Source organism: Musca vetustissima, unplaced genomic scaffold (assembly GCF_032173495.1).
Source record: "Musca vetustissima isolate MV318-11 ecotype Yass unplaced genomic scaffold, APGP_CSIRO_Mvet_v1 utg14081, whole genome shotgun sequence".
NCBI lineage: Eukaryota > Metazoa > Arthropoda > Insecta > Diptera > Muscidae > Musca > Musca vetustissima.
Genome location: NW_026889025.1, coordinates 18,142 through 35,751, shown reverse-complemented (window position 1 = coordinate 35,751; position 17,610 = coordinate 18,142). Strand labels below are relative to the sequence as shown.

At 30.5% G+C, this 17,610-nt stretch overlaps 1 protein-coding gene across 1 annotated transcript in view; it reads left to right on the top strand.

Annotated features, from left to right (window-relative positions):
* Positions 1 to 565: 565 nt before the first annotated feature.
* LOC133336773 (kinase D-interacting substrate of 220 kDa-like) overlaps positions 566 to 17,610 on the top strand; it is a gene marked incomplete at its 3' end in the record, with an annotated part of 35,183 nt that continues 18,138 nt past the window's right edge. The window contains exon 1 of the mRNA XM_061545053.1: positions 566 to 682. The remainder of the gene's footprint in view (positions 683 to 17,610) is intronic.

Sequence of the window (17,610 nt, the reverse complement as noted above, 5' to 3'; positions counted from 1 at the left end):
CGAAAAATTAAATATTATTAATCACCGCCGACCAGACATGAAGAAGAATGATGATGATGCGAATAACCCAAAATCCCCAAAACAACAACAGAAAGAAGAGGAAGACCTGCACTCCTCATCCCCAAATGTGAAAGGTAAAACAGATTCTGCTGCGGTATTACCACCATCCATTCATAAAGTGCGTAGTGGTCATGTTCCACATAGCGATACAGCTCGCAGCTATAATGCACCGACGATTAGTGCCCTCGTCCGAGGTCTTCACCAGACGGGCCATCGTGACATACATACCCTGCATTTACCTTTGTTTCACACGGACGATGAGGAGGAAGATGAAGAAGATGTTGTCGAACGTAAAAATAAATCTTCTCCTCCGGCGGCAGCACCAGCAGTAACGGATGAAGAAACAAAGAATATTACCCATAGATCGTCGTTATTAAATTTCCATCTTCTCCAACATCACCACCACTCACCAACTGGGAAGCATCATCATCCCGTATCGGAATTGTCGCCACATTCATCCCTGCCTCGTCTTATTGTTCAAATTGATCCAGCCATCGATAATAATAATTGTGATAGTAATGGTCAGAAGTTACATGATTCGGATATACCGACAAGTCCTGGTCGGCGTTTCAGTCAATTCAATTTCCATTTGAGACGATTTTCACACGCCCACAATGCCACGGTACAGATCTAAACACTTTTTTTCAATGTTCGAATCGTTGCAAATGTTTTTCTCCCACTCTCTTTCGTGCACTCACACTTTCTCTCTCTCTAACCTTCCGCTCCACATTTCGATATGTTCTATAAATTCATTGTTGTTTGCATTAATTCTTTGCTTGACTTGACTGCCTGGCTGGCTGGCATGCTCTCTCTGTCTAACCGCTTCTTTTGCTCTGAGAATACAATCATCTTTTTACTCTCTTGGATATATGGTGAAGTTTCTCAGAAGGTCCTAAAAACTTGGATAAATTTTTTTCCCATTATAAAATACATCTAAATAACTAAGATAACCCCAGTATTCTTGCAGATAAATTATCCAAGTTATCTAAATATCGTAGATAACTTATCGTGACCTTAAAAATGTTCCAGATAACATATCCACGATTTCTAAATATCATAGATAATTTATCCACATTTTTTAACTTTTGTTCGCATTATAAACCACATCAAAATAACGAGGATAATCCTTGTACCCTCGTAGATAAATTATCCATGTTATTCAAATATCGTAGATAACTTATCCTGGCCACCTAAATGTTCCAGATAACGTATCCATTATTTCTAAATATCATAGATAATTTATCCTATTTTTTTTAACATTTGTTCGCATTATAAAACACATCTAAATAACGAGGATAGCCCCATTATTCGTGTAGATAAATTATCCATGTTATCCAAATATCATAGATAACTTATTCTGGCCATCAAAATGTTCCAGATAGTTTATCCACGATTTCTAAATATCGTAAATAATTTATCCAAGCTATTTTGAATGCCACAGATAATTAATTCACATCTTTAAAATGTCGGAGATAACTTATCCATGCTATCTAAATATTATAGATAAGTTATCCATGTTGTGTAAAAATCGTAGATAACATATCCACGGAAACCAAAAAAAAAATATAGCATCTGCTCATGTAATATCATAGATAACATATCAGCGATAATCAAATATCATGGATTATTATGCTAATATCACATATAACTTATCTATGCTAACAAAATATCATAGATAACTTATCCGCGTTATCCAAATATATTGTATAGCTTATCCACGTTATCAAAATGTCATAGATATCTTATCTACTATATCAAAAGTAAATATCTCACGCGCAAATATCATAGATAATATATTCAAATTATCCTGATATCGGATGCAGCTTATCTATGTTATATAAATATTGTAGATAACATACTTCCATAGATAATATATCTGCAATATCCAGACTTCGTTACCGAAATGACTTATATAATCTATACATATTAGCTAAATGTCGTGCATAGATTATCTACGTTATCCAAACTCGACACATAACTTCTCGACGTTATCAACACATCATCGATAATTTATCCACATTTTCCAAACATCGAAGATAACTTATTCAATTTATCAAAACATCGTAGATAATCTATCCACATTATACAAACATTGTAGATAAATTATCCACGTTATTCAAATATTGTAGATATTTTTCACATATTGTCTGAACTTCATAGATGACTTATCCACTCGTAAATAGTTTATCTATGATGCAAACATCGAATAATACTTATTTACGTCATCTAACCTCGGTAGATAATTTATCCACCTTATATAAACATTAAATATGAATTATCTTCGCTATTCAAACATCATAGATAATTTATCTACATTATTCAGACATTGTAGATATCATATTTACATTATCAAAATACCAAAGATACTTATTGAAATAATCTAAAAACGATAGATAATGCATCTGCATTAACCAAATATCATATATATATAGTATCTAACTTATCCAAATTTCTTAGATAATTTACCCATCTTATTGAAATATCATAGATAATGTATCTAATTTAACCAAATTTCATAGATAATTTACCCACATTTTCCAAAACTCTTAGATAATTAATTCCAGATCATCCAAACATCATAGATAACTTATCCACTTTATCCGAAAAATTTAGATAACTTATCCGCAAAATATAAATGTTATAGATAAATTCGTTTTGTTGTTAAAATATGATAGATAACATAGCATAGATAATATTCTCACTATTGCTTGCCCACATTATCACAATTATGTGCAGTTCTTATACATTTTATCCAAGCAAAGAACATATTTTTATCTACATTATCTAATCTCTTGAAGTGAAGTACAATCTTTATCGGCGTTATCCAAATAGTGGGTAACTCTTATCCACATTATCTAATAAAAAATAACATTTATCCGCGTTACCCAAATAATGTGAAGTTGTTATCCGTGTTATCCAATTGAAGCGGAATGCTTATCCACAGTTTTAAATATATGTTATTGCCTATCCAGTTTATATAAATGATGGGAAATGTTTATCTTCGTTATCCAAAGGATTTAGATCGTTTATCCGAGTTATCCAAAATATGTGAATATTTTATCCACCCCTGAAATACGTTTCCACGTTATCCAAATGCTTTTCAATGGTTATCCACATTATCCAAATAAAATAAACAATTTATCCCATGTAAGTTTATCCGTGCTTATCCACGTTATATAAATTATGTGAAATGGTCATCCATGTGATTCAATTTATGTGGAATCGTTATCCACACTTTTGTGCCAAATGAGCCATATTGCTTATCCACATTATCCAATTGCAATTGCGGATCCAAATGACGCAGAACGTTTATCCGTGCTTTTAAATTAAAGAGAAATCCAAATGATGTTTAATCGTTATCCACATTATCCAAATAAAATAAACAACTTATCCCATGTATCTAAGTTTATCTGTGCTTATCCACGTTATATAAATTATGTGAAATGGTCATCCATTTTATCCAATTTATGTGGAATCGTTATCCACACTTTTTCAAATGAGCCATAATGTTTATCCACATTATCCAATTGCAATTGCAGATCCAAATGACGTAGAACGTTTATCCGTGCTTTTAAATTAAAGAGAAATGTTTATCCGCGTTGTCCAAACGAAAGCAAGCGCTCCAAATAAAGTAGAAAATTTATCCGCGTTATCCCACATATATGAAATTGTTATCCGCATTATCCAAATTATGTATAATGGTTATCCGCGTTATCCAAATGTTCCAGATATGTTGTATAATGATTTATATTGCTTATCCAAATTTTTCAAATGTGATAAGTGGTTTATCCGCATTATCCAAAGGGGTTTGAATGTTTATCCACATTATCCAAATTAGTTATTTACAATGTGAATAATATTATCCATGTTGTAAATGATTAATTGACATGATTTGGAAGATGTGAAATACTTATACATGGTATCCAAATTTTTATCTGCATTATCCAAAAAATTCTGAAATCACTATCTGAGTAATACTAATTGAGTAAAAAAATATATTTACATTATCCGCATATAATTGTATTCGGATAGTGGTGTGTAATGCTTATCCGCGTTATCCGCATTTTTTTATCCACATTGTTAATTATATTTTTTCTTAAAGATTTGGTATATTTTTCCATTGACAACTTGTATCCACGTTATCCAAAAAATTGTGAAATATTCTCCCATATTATCCAAATTGAGTAAATAAATAAATTATCCATATGTTCAGATTTTATCCATTTTATCCACATAATGTGGGCACCATATCCACATAATTGACTCTTTTGTCTCATGGCTTTTATCCTCTTGCTTTTCCTCAGCTATCTTCTTGCATACGACATCGATCTTCTTACATTGAATTTCTTCATTCTTCCTTTTGTGTGGTCATTTCTATTTTTGTCCACACTCCGCACAACGTCTAAAAAATACAGAACAGAACACAACAGCATTTTGATGATCACCAACAACATCATCATCCTCAGCAGCATCAGTATCGGCAACATTACTCCATCTCTTGATGCTTTTTTCTATGCTCTGCTCTATCTTCTTTGCTTCCTCTGCTCTTCTCCTCCTCTTCTATGCTTTTTTCATGGCCTAAACATTGATAGTTGTTGGTTGCATGCATGATTTGTTATCTTTGTTGTTGTTGTTGCTATTTTGTTATAAAAATAGCCAATTGTGGTTATTAAACTTCTTGAGCTTTTGGCCTTATTGATGTTGTTGTTGCTGTTTTGTTTTGGTTTTTCTTTCATTTAGTTTGTTGTTGTTCTTGTTGTTATAATACTTGTTTCTTGTTCTAAGAGGGAAAACAAAACAAAAACTCCTAGTGATCTGTAAACAGTTCCCAAGGGTCTAGCATCCATGCAACTCTCTCTATCTCCCTCTCTCTTTGGATGATTGTTACTTCATGTTTGGATCCTTGTTTTTTTTTGCCATGGCCTATTGTTGCATGATTGTTTGTTGGCATTGTTGTTGTTCTTTGGAGTTCATCTTCAGAGTTGAATGATCTGTCGTTGACCATTAACCTTTTTTTTTTTTTGTTGTTCTGCTCCGCCAATGTGATCGTTCTTGTTGGTCGTTACAAAAATGTTACTGCTGAACATTGTCTTGTGTTCAGAGATTACATTTGCTTTGTTGTTGTTGTTGTTTACTATTCTGTTTACCAATACGCATGCGTACCGCATAGACCCAACAAACAACTTTATCGATTAAACGATGCTGAACTTATTATTCATTTTTGCAATAAATAATCAAACCGGCTTTTTTGATATGTAATTAAAAAAAAGTAATAAAAATGTGTGATTTACATGTTGCCACTAATGTTAGACGTAAAGACTAAGACTACAAAAATTAAAAAAAAAAATACAAAACAAAAACAAAAAAACTAAATTGAAAGTTCCGGTTAACCTTAGTTTGGTTATTAAATTAACACTTTTTGTCTTGGATACGAATTGTTTTTTTTTTTTTAAACCCACTACTAAATGTTAACACTTTGTATCGCTCAATATTTAAATTATAACATATTCTTTTGTGATATACATATTAATTAATTATAATTTAGGTAATGAAAATGCCGATCAGGTTTGTTAGACATAAGTTTGTTTTTAAGATACCTAAGTATTTTAATATTTTTTTAAATAATTAGTATAAGAGTGGTGGGTATTAAAATTAATTAAATATAAACATGATTTTTTTCATATATGTCAGAACCAAGGACATTTTTTGCTATAGAAAATTTTCTTCTCAGAATCTGAAAAAATATTAAAACCATGATTTTTTTTTTATAAAAAAACTTTGTTATACCCTGATAATGTTTCCTATAGAAAATCCTTCTTATAACTGAGGATACATTTTACCAATGAAAAAACATATTTTTTTATAAATAAATAAGAAATATAAAAAAAATTGTTCGGAGGTTAAATTTGTTGCGCCTCATGTCCTGAAAGAAATTATTCCTCATGACCTACAAAAATATTTTCTTCGTCTGTCTTGAGGATTTTTTTTTCCTAAAATTTCTTTCTCAGGTCCAGAAGTATTTCTTTCTAAAGGAAAAAATCTATTTTCTAAGTTTCCTCAGTGAAAGGTTTATAGAAATATTCCTCGACTTATTCTGAGTATTATTTTCAGGTCCTACATTCCTTAGTTCCGGATCAATTTTGTTTATTGAAAGAAAAGCCATTCTCAGTGCCTAACCAAATTAATTTTCATAGGAAAAAAATTATCCTCCGTTCCTGAAGACATTTTTTCTATACAAAACATTTTTTTCTACAAAAAAAAAACTATCCTTACTTCCTGAGGAATTTATTTTGTTTGAAAAAAATCAGTTCTTCAGGATTTTTTCTATGGAAAAACCCCCTCCTCAGTTCCTAAGATATTTTTTTCTACAGAAAAATTATTTTTTATAGAAAAACCCCTCATCAGTTCCTGAGGGTTTTTTTTCTATAGAAAAAAAAACTACTCAGTTCCTGAGGAAATTCGTTTTTATTTTTTCCTATGGAAAAAAAATAAAAAAAATATAGAAAAAAACCCAAAACCCTAGGAATTTTTTTCTATTCAAAAAACCCAACCTACGTTCGCTAGGAAATGTTTTTCTATAGAAAAAACCCAACCTCAGTTCCCTAGGATTTTTTTTCTATTCAAAAAACCCAACCTACGTTCGCTAGGAAATGTTTTTCTATAGAAAAAACCCAACCTCAGTTCACTAGGAAATGTTTTTCTATAGAAAAAATCCAACCTCAGTTCGCTAGGAAATTTTTTTCTATAGAAAAACCCCAACCTCAGTTCCTGAGGAAATTTTTGTCTATAGAAAAAACCCTACTCAGATCCTGAGGATTTTTTCTATAGAAAAAACCATCCTCAGTTCCTGAGGAAATTTTTTTCTATAGAAAAAACCATCCTCAGTTCCTGAGGAAATTTTTTTCTATAGAAAAAACCATCCTCAGTTCCTGAGGAAATTTTTTTCTATAGAAAAAACCATCCTCAGTTCCTGAGGAAATTTTTTTCTATAGAAAAAAAACCATCCTCAGTTCCTGAGGAAATTTTTTTCTATAGAAAAAAAACCATCCTCAGTTCCTGAGGAAATTTTTTTCTATAGAAAAAAAACCAACCTCAGTTCCTGAGGAATTTTTTTTCTATAGAAAAAAACCATCAGTCCCAAGGCGCCTTTGAATTTTTTTCTATAGAAAAAAACCATCCTCAGTTCCTGAGGAAATTTTTTTCTATAGAAAAAACCCAACCTCAGTTCACTAGGAAATGTTTTTCTATAGAAAAAACCCAACCTCAGTTCGCTTGGAAATTTTTTTCTATAGAAAAACCCCAACCTCAGTTCCTGAGGAAATTTTTGTCTATAGAAAAAACCCTACTCAGTTCCTGAGGATTTTTTTCTATAGAAAAAACCCAAACTCAGTTCCTGAGTAAATTTTTGTCTATAGAAAAAACCCTACTCAGTTCCTGAGGAAATTTTTTCTATAGAAAAAATCATCCTCAGTTCCTGAGGAAATTTTTTACTATAGAAAAAACCCAACCTCAGTTCCTGGGGAATTTTTTTTTTTCTATAGAAAAAACCCAACCTCAGTTCCTGGGGAAATTTTTTCTATAGAAAAAAACCCAACCTCAGTTCCGGGGGAAATTTTCTATAGAAAAAACCTTGAGGAAATTTGTTTCTATAGAAAAAATCATCCTCAGTTCCTGAGGAAATTTTTTCTATAGAAAAAATCATCCTCAGTTCATGAGGAAATTTTTTTCTATACAAAAAATCATCCTCAGTTCCTGAGGAAATTTTTTTCTATAGAAAAAAACTACCTCAGTTCCTGAGGATTTTTTTTCTACAGAAAAAAACAACCTCAGTTCCTGAGGAATTTTTTTTCTACAGAAAACACCATTATCATTTCCTGAGCAAAATTTTATGTATAGAAAAAACAATCCACAGTTCCTGAGGAAATTTTTTTCTATAGAAAAAACCATCCTAAGTTCCTGAGCAATTTTTTCTATAGAAAAAACCATCCTCAGTCCCTGAGGGCATTTTTGTCTATAGAAAAAACCATCCTCAGTCCCTGAGGACATTTTTTCTATAGAAAAAACCATTATCAGTTCCTGAGGAAATTTTTAGTCTATAGAAAAACATCTTCAGTTACTGAGAAAATTTTATTCTATAGTGAAAAACCATCCTCGGGGGCTTGAGCAAATTTTTTCTATAGAAAAAAACTTTCCTCAGAGGCCAGAGCAATGTTTTCCTATAGGAAGATTTTCTATTGAAAAACCTCAGAAGCCTAAGCAAATTGTTTTCTATAGAAAAATCTTTCCTCAGTGGGCCTGAGCAAATTTTTTTCTATAGAAAAATCTTTCCTCAGTGGGCCTGAGCAAATTTTTTTTCTATAGAAAAATCTCCTCAGTGGGCCTGAGCAATTTTTTTCTATAGAAAAATCTTTCGTCAGAAGGCCTGAGCAAATTTTTTTCTGTAGAAAAATCTTTCGTCAGTAGGCCTGAGCAAATTTTTTTCTATAGAAAAATCTTTCCTCATCAGGGGATCTGAGCAATTTTTTTTCTATAGAAAAAACTATCCTCGGTTACTTGGATTTTTTTTTTGTTTAGAAAAAAGCCCTCCTCAATTCATGGGGAATTTTTTTTCTATAGAAAAAACCATCCTCAGTTCCTGAGGAAAGATCCGTAATTTCAAAGCGGAATTAACGAGTGACTGATAGGTCAATACTCCTTTTGATTTTTGAAATTTTGTTTGCATTTTATAATTAATTATTAAATATATTTGTTGACCTTCTTTGTTCAGACTCATGAAGGCCAATCACATTAATTTTGCATTGGACCAACTGACGACATTCATCAATAAAAAACCCCCTAAATGCAAGTCATTCTTACGGCTGCTATCTAAGTTTATGACGAAGCAAAGATTTCATTCATATATATGGGAGAAGTAAATAAAAAGAAAATAAAAAATATATTTCAAGTATAAAAAATATTTTTTAAGAATATGAATCTGAAGTTATATAAGATTTAAAAAAAAAAATTAAATCAACTTCCAACATGTTAGAATACCCTTTACACTGTTTGATTAATGTTTGAGAATACATTTTTTCTATATAATAAAATTCCTTAGTTCCTGATGTTATATCTACAACAGAAGTATATACAAAATCTGAGGATACATATTTCTAAAGATGTATATTACGAGGTTTTGAAAGGGTGTTTTCTTTTTCATACATACAAATTTGTTTCTAAACGAAAAAAAATCTCCTCAAACCTATCCCAGTCACCCTCGTATTTTCACTGACCCTTCAAACAAAACTTTTATCAAAATTTGCAAATGTTATGACCGGCCACCTGTTCCGTTGTCGTGTTTAGTTTTGTTCAGTTTTCTTTTTATTTGTTTCTCTATTTTTTCATTTAATTAACAACCAAAGAAAACGAGACAAACATCAACATCTCTTTTCTAATTTTGACAAATGTGTTTCAATTGATTGCCAAGAAATTATATATTTCCCGTCTGGTGTGCTATGGCATGGTCTATCGGCTGCAGCAAACAACTACCACAACAACAACAATATCAAATAATAAAAAGCACTCAAGATTTTATTAAAAACAAATAAAAAATCCCCTTAGCCAGCCGCCGTCTCCGTTCATAATAATTATGAACACAACATCGTTACCATGCTGCTCTCTGACCATGCTCTGGTGAAAATCGACAATTGCAATAGAAACACCAAAAACAACAACAACGAACTGCAACAATTATGCGATTGCCATTTAATAACTTAATTATAATGAAATGTATATTTGAGACATCAGAGGCGGAGAGAACGAATACTTAGGTTTCATATCCTGGGGAGGAATATTTTATTGAAATTTCTAGTTTAAATTTGAAACTCTGCAAAATTAAATATTCTTGGTGACATTTCTCTATACTCTCGGATGCCTCTTCTACGCCAATGCTTCTTATTTGAGATGCATATTTTTAATGGGGAGTTATTAGAAGAGCGAGAGAGAGGCACATCAATTAATGTTGTTTGTCAATACCCGCTAAAAGCTATTTTGTTAAGCTTCAATTAATTTTTGTAAAAAAAAACAATGATTTGTTATTGACCATAATTTTCTCTAAGAAAAATAACCACAAATAGCATTGAGAATGAGGCAAATAATAGAGATTAAAAGGGAGGCAGAAAGAGAGCGAAAATGACAAAACATTGCTCTATGCTACAAGACAAGATATTGATTCAACAACAAATATTTGTTGATACTTTTTTCTATCCGACGATAAGCTTTTTTCGGGGGCAAGGTTTATTATATAGAAAAATCTTTTTTCTAGAGAAAAATCTTTCCTCAGGGGAAAGAATTTTGCTTCCTAAAGCAAAATTTTCTATTGAAAAACTTCAGAAGCCTATAAAAAATCTTTTTTCATAGAAAAACTTTTTTCTATAGCAAAGTCTTTTTTTCTATAGAAAAATCTTTTTTTCTATAGAAAAATCTTTTTTTCTATAGAAAAATCTATTTTTCTATAGAAAAATCTTTTTTTCTATAGAAAAATCTTTTTTTCTATAGAAAAATCTTTTTTTCTATAGAAAAATCTTTTTTTCTATAGAAAAATCTTTTTTTCTATAGAAAAATCTTTTTTCTATGGAAAAATCTTTTTTCTATGGAAAAATCTTTTTTCTATGGAAAAATCTTTTTTCTATGGAAAAATCTTTTTTCTATGGAAAAATCTTTTTTCTATGGAAAAATCTTTCTTCTATGGAAAAATCTTTTTTCTATGGAAAAATCTTTTTTCTATAGAAAAACCTTTTTTCTATAAAAAAACCCTTTTTCTATAGAAAAACCTTATTTTCTATAAAAAAATCTTTTTTCTATAGAGAAATCTTTTTTCTATAGAAAATTTTTTTTCTGTAGAAAAATCTTTTTTCTATAGAAAAATCTTTTTTCTATGGAAAAATCTTTTTTCTGTAGAAAAATCCGTTCTTCTATAAAAAATCTTTTTTTTTCTATAAAAAATCTTTTTTTCTATAGAAGGATATTTTTTCTATAGAAAAAAATTTTCTTTTCTATAGAAAAGTCTTGTTTCTATAGAAAGATCTTTTTTCTATAGAAAAATCTTTTTTTCTGTAGAAAAATCTGCAGAAAAAATTAGTTCCTCAGGTTCCCTAATGAAATTTTTTCTATGGAAAAAAGTCGTTCTTCAGGTTCCTGACGAATTTTTTTCTATGGAAAAAAGTCGTTCTTCAGGTTCCTGACGAATTTTTTTCTATGGAAAAAAGTCGTTCTTCAGGTTCCTGACGAATTTTTTTCTATAGAAAAAAGTCGTTCCTCAGGTGCCTGACGAATTTTTTTCTATAGAAAAAAGTCGTTCCTCAGGTTCCTGAGGAAATTTTTTCTATAGAAAAAAGTCATTCCTCAGGTTCCCTGATGAATTTTTTCTATAGAAAAAAGTCGTTCCTCTGGATCCCTGATGAATTTTTCTCTATAGAAAAAAGTCATTCCTCAGGTTCCCTGATGATTTTTTTGCTATAGAAAAAAGTCATTCCTCAGGTTCCCTGATGAATTTTTTTCTATAAAAAAAAAACGTTCCTAAGGTTCCTGATGACATTTTTTCTATAGCAAAAAAAGTCGTTCCTCAGGTTCCCTGATGAAATTTTTTCTATGGAAAAAAGTCGTTCTTCAGGTTCCTGACGAATTTTTTTCTATAGAAAAAAGTCGTTCCTCAGGTTCCTGAGGAAATTTTTTCTATTGAAAAATGGTTCCTATGGTTTCAGAAGAAATTTTTTCTATAGAAAAAATCGTTCCTCAGGTTCCCCGATGAATTTTTTTCTATAGAAAAAAGTCATTCCTCAGGTTCCCCGATGAATTTTTTTCTATAGAAAAAAGTCATTCCTCAGGTTCCCTGATAAATTTTTTTCTATAGAAAAAAGTCATTCCTCAGGTTCCCTGATGAAATTTTTTCTATAGAAAAAAGTCATTCCTCAGGTTCCCTGATAAATTTTTTTCTATAGAAAAAAGTCATTCCTCAGGTTCCCTGATGAAATTTTTTCTATAGAAAAAAGTCGTTCCTCTGGATCCCTGATGAAATTTTTCTCTATAGAAAAAAGTCGTTTCTCTGGATCCCTGATGAAATTGTTTCTATAGAAAAAAGTCGTTCCTCTGGATCCCTGATGAATTTTTTTCTATAGAAAAAAGTTGTTCCTCAGTTTCGCTGGTGAAATTTTTTCTATAGAAAAAAGTCATTCCTCAGGTTCCCTGATGATTTTTTTCTATAGAAAAAAGTCATTCCTCAGGTTCCCTGATGAATTTTTTTCTATAGAAAAAAGTCATTCCTCAGGTCCCCTGATTAATTTTTTTCTATAGAAAAAAGTCATTCCTCAGGTTCCCTGATGAATTTTTTCTATAGAAAAAAGTCGTTCCTCAGGTTCCTGAGGAAATTTTTTCTATTGAAAAATGGTTCCTATGGTTTCAGAAGAATTTTTTTCTATTGAAAAATGGTTCCTATGGTTTCAGAAGAAATTTTTTCTATAGAAAAAATCGTTCCTCAGGTTCCCTGATGAAATTTTTTCTATAGAAAAAAATCGTTCCTCAGGTTCCCTGATGAAATTTTTTTATAAAAAAAAAACTTTCCTAAGGTTCCTGATAACATTTTTTCTATAGCAAAAAAGTCGTTCCTCAGGTTCCCTGATGAAATTTTTTCTATGGAAAAAAGTCGTTCTTCAGGTTCCTGACGATTTTTTTTCTATAGAAAAAAGTCGTTCCTCAGGTTCCTGAGGAAATTTTTTCTATTGAAAAATGGTTCCTATGGTTTCAGAAGAAATTTGTTTCTATAGAAAAAATCGTTCCTCAGGTTCCCTGATGAAATTTTTTCTATAGAAAAAAATCGTACCTCAAGTTTTTTCTATAAAAAAAAATTCGTCAGGATTTTTCTATAGATACAAATTAGATAAGGGCTCTGAGGAAAAATGTTTCTATAGAAAAAAATCGTTTTCCAGGTTCCTAAAGAATTTGTTCATATATTATTTTCTCTCTCCCTCCCCCCCTCGTTTGTCGTTACTCATTTGTCTATTTTTTTTAAGAAAATTAATCTCTATTTTTAGAGTTGTCTGGCAAGAGTCGAGCCCACCAATTTGAATTGACCCCACGGCCATCAAAATTGTTGTTGTTTTTGATAACTTGTTGTAAATGGAGCAACAGCAGCAGTTTCTACTGCTGTTTTGTTGTTATTTTTTTGCATCTTTTCTGCACTGCATTTGCGTGCAGTCACTGCAAATCACACACATAGAGAGTGAGAGAGAGAGAAATGGAGAGCAGCAAGGCTTTTCCATGGGCCAACATAATTTAGCCAAGTTAGTTTCAAGACAAACTTTGGCATCGTAGGTTGTTTGGTGGCTAAGAAAATCGAAACGAGCGAGTGCGTGCGTGTCCATTCAAGAAAAAAATCACGAAGCTTCAATATGACAACGACGGCGACTTGACAATTAAATAACAAAAAATAAAAACAAAACAAAAAATAGTTTTACGCGCCTTCACGCGTCGTCTCGTGGTGTTTGTGTGTGTGTGCGTTTCAGTGAGCTTTGTTTACATTGCAATTTTTTGGTCTCTTCTGCGTCTTATTCTTCTTCTTCACCCCGATTTTTTTTGCTTAAAATCCAAACCAAAAAACTGCAACAAATATTTGAACCAAAAAAGAGTTGTAATAATAACTAAAATAGCAACAACAACAACCCAAACAAGAATGTGTTAATTAACGTGAGATTATGTAGTATTTTGTTGTTGTTATATTTTTTTCTTCTTCTTCTTCTTTTCGTTGCTTGGTTTGATTTGGTTTTCAGTTCGTTGCGATTCACAGGGGCTTTTTTGTGTTGAATGCAAAAAAATTAAATGCGTTTTAATGTGTGTTTTGATTTGAACAAATTTTTTGTTGTTGTTGTTGTTGCTGCTGCTGCAATTTTGTTGTCTCACCAAATGCTCACGTTTTATTATTGTGACTTAAAAGATCGGTTAGAATGGTGGCTGGCAGCGGCGGGCCATAATAAATTTCCACTTAAATATGACCGATATTTTGTTTATGTTTTTGTTGTTCTTGTGTTTACATCAAAGAAAAATGTTGATGTCTGTCATTATTATACGGGCTGAATTTGATGTTTGTAGGTGCTGATATTTTTCATGACTTTTTGGGGGGGATTTTCAAAAAAAAAAAAACAAAATCCAATATAAAAAAAACTAAAAATATAATAAAATAAAATCTGAAAAATATTTTCCTATAGAAAAAATGTCGTCTCAAACCTGTAGAAAAATGAGGAAACAATAGAAAACAATTAGACCATGAATTGAGCAAAATTTTTTCAATAGAAAAAAAAAATTGTCAGGGAACTGAAGAAAGGATTTTCTTTTTCTTTTGAAAAAAGTTCGTCAGGAAATTCGTTGGGAATCTGAAAAAAAAATTTTCTATAGAAAAAAATCGTCAGGAACCTGAAGAATGATTTTTTTTTATACAAACAAATTCTTGTGGAATTTTTTTCTATAGAAAAAAGTTCGTCAAAAACCTGAGGAACGATTTTTTCTACAGAAAAAAATTAAATTAGTCAGAAGGAATTCTAAATAAAAAAATGTGGTACAAGAACTATAAGATCTATAAAAAATTGTCCAAAAGTTAACAAAATTTTCTATTAAAAAAAAATACGGGAAAAGATTTTTTGTATTGAAAAAAATTGTGGAGGACCTAAGAAAAAATGTCTAACTGAGGAAATATTGTTTTCGATAAAAAATAATCAGAAGATTACGATAGATTTTTCTTTTGACAAAAATACCTAAAATTCGGAAAATATTTTTTAAAGGGGTTTTTTTTTTTTGAAGGTGAAAACATTCTCATGAGCACAGTTTTTTCTGTATCCAAAAAAAATATTGAACATATTTTTCTAAGCAAATCAATGTTAAATATCCAATGAGAAATTTGTTTCTTTATGGTCTTTGGATCCGTACAGAGATTTTTGGTAAGGAAAACTAATTCACCATGATCTGAGGATAGATTATTTGTTAGGGAACAATATTTCAAGACACAACATGTTTTTTTATGAACTAACTATATTTAGCTCAAACCCTGAAGTCCTAACAATAGATATTTTCTATAAGAAAATTTCCGAAACTAGAATATTTTTATCGAAAAAAATAGCTCCAGACCTATAAGAACTGAGAAAAAAATTCAAATAATTGTCGAAGGCTTGAGGTAGGGTATATTAAAAAATGCAAAGGATCTGAAAATTCGAAGATAATTTTACCATGGGAAAAAACTCTAAATGCCTGAAATAATCAGTTATTCTTGCTTAAAAAATAATCAGGAATTGAAAAAAAAATTTTCAAGACCTAAAAAGAATTGCCTAATGCTTAAGGATATATTTTCTTTAATTCTTTCCAAAGGAGCTATACATGGATTTTCTGTTTAATTTTTTCGTGATCCAAAGATAATTTGTACTGTTTGAAATAAAAACTCTCAACGCCTGAGAACAAAATTTTGTAAAGGATACCTCTTCTTAACTTGGGGATACATTTTTTATAGGAGAGATTTTCCCTGGGGAATATAAAAACCTGTTATTTTGTATTAAAAAAAATGATAAAGAATTGAATTTTTTTATACAACATATTTTTTTGAATACATTTTAAATTAAATTATTTTTAATGTATGAAAACAACAGAGCTTTAAAATATATTTTTATAAATTTTCCTTGTATATATTTATATTTCTTTAAAAATAAATAATGTCCCCTAAGGATGATATTCAGTCGTATCTTGATATCGTGACCTAGTTCTTGTAATCCCAGTTCACAGTACTGATATTGTTATTAGGTTTACTGAAAGAATTCGCGTATATAGACCAAATTGACAAAATTCATAGGTATTGAATTTTTTTGTTTTGTTTCGTTTTTTATTGACTTATTTAGCATTTCTTTAAAACATTAGAGATGATATCCTGTGGGAAATTTTTCTTATTATGTCTAATATTTTTTTTCACTGAAGTCTTCCTTTAAAAATGAACACCTGTTTTCCTACTATGAATTCTAGATTGTTTATTCAATGCCGAAATATTATCACTCACCCTAAATACATTTATTTTCAAACTCCTTTCGTTGTTAGCCTCTGTGTTTTGTATTGATCACAACGATAGATTGTCAGTCAGAGCGAAAATGCTAGAAATACGATCAATTAATGATAATCTAAATTTCATATACTCGTGTATGAATTTCTTCCGCAATTTTTCAAGTATGATAAATTAACACAAGATCGATTGTGTTCGCCTTTGCTGCCAAATGCGCACGTTTTTGTATATTTACTAGACGACTATATGATTTATTGGTTTTATCGAATGTAAATCAACAAGAAAATAACTCAAAGAAGTCCAATTATTCAAATAATTTCATATAAATTAGGCCTTTATTGTTGATTGAAATAAATCATACGTCCTAATCAATAGTATTAAACAAATAAAATTCCTAAAAATCAAAGATAATATCTTAATTAGTTGCCGAGTCATATACTATAAATTCATAATTTATAATTTTAATTAAAAGAAGAACTCTAACGAAATTTAAATATTCTAATAATTTCATTAAATTCGGATCTTTATTGTTGATTGATATAAATCATACGCTTCGCAGTATGTCTACTCATTAAAATGCTCATCATAAAGATGCTCATTATTATATACAACAAAGGCAATACACGAACAACAATAAACAATTGTCTGCCACTTTTTCTATTTTTTTAATTTATTTTGTTTTTTTTTACATTTTCCAAAGTAAGCTAGAAATCATTCAAAGGGCCTTCCAATTAAATACGTCTTTATTGTTGATTGATTGATATAAATCATACGCTCTAAAGTACTTCTCATTATACTCATTAAGATTACCGATACGATTATAAACGGCAATAACAGTAAAACAACAAAAACAACTGTATATGGTTACTTGTCTCTCAAATTACTATATCTTCATTATTTACAGTCCCCATAAAGCAGAGAGTCTACATGTGTAAACAAATGCACGATGGTTTTTGTTATGAGCTTAGTACAACTACAATGAGAGTACTCAACTACTAATCTCACGGTATTACTCTTACGGTAAATGTTTCAGAATGCCTTATGATGCTTTGTCGTGTTTTTTTGTTTACTAAGGTAGGGAGTATAGTTAGTTAGGTGGGTGGTTGTGTGTGCCAGAGAGAGCCAGTAAGAAAAATAACTATTTGAGAATAGTTTTAGCGGATATGTTTGTTGGTTTGTTTACTAAACAGGTGATATGGTAATACATAGAGAGAGATCAATTAGAAAAGGGAATGATGGTGATGCTTACTTGAGTGTTTATAGTAGAATCCCAATAAGAATTTAACCGTATGAGAATGGTATATGCGGAGATGTTTGTTGGTTTGTTTACTAAATAAAGGAGAGGGAAATATATATATATATATATATATATAGAGAGAGAGATCAATTAGAAAAGGGAATAATGGTGATGCTTACTTGTTGCTGTTTTGTTTACCAATTGTGGTAGGTGGTAGAGAGTCCCAATAAGAATTTAACCGTATGAGAATTGT